The sequence below is a fragment of the Photinus pyralis genome, unplaced genomic scaffold (assembly GCF_008802855.1).
Source record: "Photinus pyralis isolate 1611_PpyrPB1 unplaced genomic scaffold, Ppyr1.3 Ppyr1.4_LG3a, whole genome shotgun sequence".
In the NCBI taxonomy this organism is placed as follows: domain Eukaryota; kingdom Metazoa; phylum Arthropoda; class Insecta; order Coleoptera; family Lampyridae; genus Photinus; species Photinus pyralis.
Window position 1 is genome coordinate 13422638 of NW_022170509.1, and position 5177 is coordinate 13427814.

Consider the following 5177-nt stretch of genomic DNA (forward strand, 5'->3'; position numbering starts at 1 on the left):
CGAAATTTAGTATGATTGTCTTGGACAGACTGAAATCCACGAGACCCCAACTCTACGTACGAAATCCTAACTGCTGCCCTCACGTTCCAGATTCTGTTTCCAGCAGATTCAATTACCAGCTTCCTTTCAATTTCGAGAATTATTTGCTACTCAATTCTCGCCTGTATACATCAAATATACTCAATTACATTGAAACGCGCCATTGCGTGCACATGCCTATAAAATTCTTTTCCGCCAATGATTTTCAAAGGATTTTTCTGAACATTAAATATAAATTAAAGGAACAGTCTAAATTTTTAATTTATTTTGCTCGTTATTTTACGATGAATGCCAACATGAAATAATACCAATTTGCCTTTTAACATTTTAAAGGAATAAATTGAATTCTATCGGCCATGGAAACCTTTTTACATTCTAAAAAATGGTTGATTATAATCTAAAAATTGAAATTGTAATTTACGAAGTGACGGTGAAAACGCTTTGCCACAAAAATTGAACTTTTTTCAACCATACATGTCTAATGCCTGATAGAAACAGCGTGTACAATACTACTAAAATTGGCTTCCTAGACGCTATAATATATACTCAAACATTTATATTATTAGAAGGACTGCCATTATTAAAACACATTTTGTTATATCGCTGATCTAACTGAACAATTATTTTTCAATTTTTGTTTCAAATTCTGGAGAAATTCCTATTATTTGTGTTTCTTGCCTTTTCGTTAATTGTAGGGCAATGGTTTATTGCAAAGTAAGAGCGACAAATGTAGATTGAGTTAAAGTAACGCATGCAGGCTTGTGGAAAAGGGGATTCATTCAAAAACTGCACCTTATCTGGTCCTTCAAGCCGGATAAGTTATTGTAAATTCTCTCTGCTCTTATTTTTACATATTTCCAACCCGAAATTATTTACAAAACACGCACGTGTGGCATTGAACTTTTTTTATGCGGGAAAGTGATCAATCATTTCGTAATCGCCCCCTCCCATTTTTAGATTTAACACTGTAGTCTGCTGTCTGCAGTAGGCTTTATAGTTCCTGAAATGCAAAATAATACTAAAATCATCCGCCAATTTTTTATATCCGCCAAATCACTCCTCTAAGTGAACCTAAAATACAAACTTAAAATTGGTTTCTCTGGACAACATTTTTTTCACGGGATTATCCTGTGGGGCCGGGATTATAGGTAGCATACGTAAGGAAATTACTTGTAAATAAACATGTAAATACTGTGAATAAATTAGTGTTGCGTACTCCTTACATTCTACCCCAAAGTCTCATGCCGAGATTGAACGCTTTGTTTTTTAAAACCCCATCAACCTTTAGAAATGTTAGATTATTATCATTATTTTTCCTATGTATCGGGTATCTGAGGACATCCATCTTCGGATACTAACGTAACGTAACAATTTTTGTTAACAGAAGTGGCAAGTGGTAAAAGAGAGCTCGATAGGTACTCGTGTATATAAAAGTAAAAGGTATTATAGGTAAAAAATTTGCATTTGCATAATAAGCTTTTTTTTATATAAGGCCAAAATATTCATTCTTATAATGATGAAATATTAATAACCTTTACATTATGGAAATTATGTAAAGTTTAATGCAAGATTATGAAAAATGTATAACGTGAGTAATTAATTCATTACTACCAAGCTTTCAGTTTAAGTTATAAAAGTAGATTATCTCACGTAAGAATTTACCCTTTGTAAAAATATATTTTTTTTTCATGGTCGATATTTAAAATTAAGAATGCAATATTATAAAATGAAAAAAAGGAAATTGTGCGACTATTAAGTGCAAGAAGTGATGATTATTCTGATATTAAATTTCGCATTTATCGATAAAGAAATAGAACGTCCTTCTGAATTGAAGATTGAAAGAAAGTTGTTTCAAAGTGACGAGAAAATTGAGCTTGGGACGAGTTTTTGATCGCAGACAACATTAGCCACCAGAGAGCGATTGAAAACAGCCAGAGTATCACGTCCTGCTTTGCGATTTAGGCGTGTATAAAATGTGAAAACCTCTTTTTCGATTTACCGGTAAGATGGAAAATCCGATTAAACATCGTGAAATTTCTAAATCATAAAAGGTGTCGGTTTTTGCTGGTTATAATGAAGTCTTTTTACGTATGAACGCTTTTCTAAAAAACTGAATAAGTAAAACTTTTATCTCCGAGAAAAACTAATAAAAATTGATAGCAAGCCGACTACTAAACTTTTATCATTAAACAGTACAAAGAAAGTAATTAAAATTAAAATAGGTGCATCTTTAGATCTTTCGAAACCCTTTTCAGCTAGAAAGAATGAACTATAAAACTCTAATGACGTGAAATGTAATTGGTTCGTGAAGCCTTTTAATACCTTTTAGGTCACAAAAACGCAAACCGTTACCCAATCGTCTCTGTAAAATGTTCCATAAGCGAAATATAGTTATTTTCAGTTTACCTAGTTTGTAGCACAAAAACCTAAATACAGTACAAAGTAATTCCAACAACGACGTAAATAATTGCAATGATTTTAGTATATTTCGCCATCTATACTCAATTGCAAGTTTGCAACCCCATGTTTTGGTTTTTGGTTAAGTGATAATGGAGTAAACTTAGTCAATATTATCGCCATTTAATTTAACATGGCATCATAAACATAGTGGAGCAATTATCCTTGTTAAAAACGCCTTTAAAGGGGGAAACGGGTCTCCTAGTAAAACAACCACCGAGGTTTGACAAAGCTCGTATAATTTTGGACGCCAAAATGTAAATAAAAATAAATTAAGAATACAAGCTTTGTGAATCCTCGGGCACCAGTGGGTATAACCTTTATCTTGGCAATGAATAATCCAGATACCCAAATAACATTTAATTGCATAACAGTAAATAAGCACCTTCGGTTGCATAAAACAGTAAATAAATTGCCAGTCTGTGCAAGGTTACACTTAACTAAATGCAAATTTTCACCTCAGCTGAGTACTTAGAAGCTATATGTAACTTAATTTAATCTCATTCACAGACAGACAGACAGATAAATACATTAACTAAATGAATTACCTTACGTTAACACTAACAACAAAGGCAAAAGATAAATTAAAGTGCAATTGGACAGCAATTCACCGCGACGTTAGTAAAGATAAACGGCAAGATAAACTAACGACAAAGGCAATTATCAACACGTTACCTGCAAGTATGCAATATCCGGTATTTGCGATAAACATTTGCCAATCCAATCGACAGTTAGCAATCTTCGAAAGCGAGTAGGTATTTGCATTTCATCCACAACAGGGTACTTCTTTACTGCAACACCCCCAATGCTCGTAATGTACAAAGAAAAATATATCCAAAAACTATAATGCCAACAATCAGACATAAATCCAATTAGTTTGAACTTACGTACCCCATTAATAAATGGGTTGCGGATTACAATGTAGAGAAAACAAAGATAGGTAATTAAATGAACACATATGGCATAACCTAAAACAAAACGGGTTAACAAAGAGGAATTCTAGGAAAATAACATTACCTAAAGAGGATTACAGCCCCGTCCCATTCGCGTGAAGACGCTTAGATAATTAGTTTAAACAATTTGACTTTGCAATTTTCCAATTCAAACCGACATTCTTCTTCTCAAAGATAGATCTGTGATTCTCCCAACAAAAGCAAAAGTGAAAGTCAATGCCAATGGTACCAACTAGTCGGTATTATAAATAATCTTGCCGGATTATTGCACAAGGTGATTTTTTTTCATTTTCGCTAGGCGGATCTCGTAAGCCGTAAGAGATCATTTTCGAAAATGCGCTAGCGTTCATTTATTTTCAAAGATATCAAAAAATAATTTTAACCAACCCTTTTTTTAGGATCCTGATGGTGGTAAAGTAGCATTTTTATGACTTATCATGTTATTTCTCATGGACGCCGTATTGGATTTTTACGTCACTGAATTTCGTTCAAAATTACAAAACCAGTGATACCAAACACTTGTTCAGCCAGCGTTTTTTTCTCGACTCAAATGCGTCCTGATAAACCGATTTCGGAAGGTCTTTAAGAAAAATATTCTGCGTAATAATGTGACATACCTCGAACTGTTCAAATGCAAAATACTAATCGCTAAAAACGTTTCGATGGTGTCACCAAGACATCCAAGAGAAAGAGAAACCACTCCAAATATAAATATGGTAAAGCTAAAACAATAAAGCTCTGTTATCAGGTATGACACCAAACCAGTAAGAGTACAAGAGACACTGGCATCAACTCGAAGGCAGACACTTTACTAAAGGGAAGTATAACTGCGCGCAAGCAGAGAGGCGATGGGATAGAATTAAGTGCAGAAAGGTACAAAGTGTGCACTCTAACGACAAGACAAAAACGTAAGCAAAAGGAACCTCCAACACTAAGTTAGCCTCTAACGGCAAAAAAAAGGAACTAGGTAAAACTACTACAACAAGAATATAGAACTAAGGTAGTAAGAAATCTACTACAGAAATAATGTATATCTAAACTAGTGGATTACAAAGTAAACACCTAGCTGGCGTAAGGATATCAAGTAAAAGGTTACAATATTTATTTTCACTATCCCTCTTGTTTGTTTGTTTGTTTGTGTTATCTGTCAAAGATACGCCAGAAAAGCGCCTTTCTGAACTTAAAAGGCTCGTTACAACCTGAGTTGTAAAGGTAACGTTTTATTACATACTGGTTTTCAATAAAATCGAACGTGATTACTAACAATTATAGCTCCGTTGTTTTCTGTGGAAGCCTGTTTTGGTATTGATCATTTTCCAAACTACGAGTTGATCCTTTTTTGCTAAAAATTGAATTAAATATAAACGTTTAAAAGGATACTAATTGAAAAGACTCATTGCGTACTAAACCCCCACAGTCAATTTTCTGTAAATCTTGTGTAGCCACCCCGAATCATTAATAAATTGTATGTAGGTATGTAAAGTTGGTAGGAGCAGGCTAAGGGAATTTGCAATATTGTACCGTTTCCAATATTGCCAAAGTTTGTTGGAAATCTGAATCAGGGAAGATTTCATTTTTACATAATCCAAAATTACGATTGTTTGTTGCATTTTATCTCGACTATTGAATTTTTTCTACAAATAAGAAAATATCCAAGGTATGATGCTCGGGGAAAAAGAATGTGTGCAGTGGGATTTAGGATATATTCCATACGCTTTACATAAACGT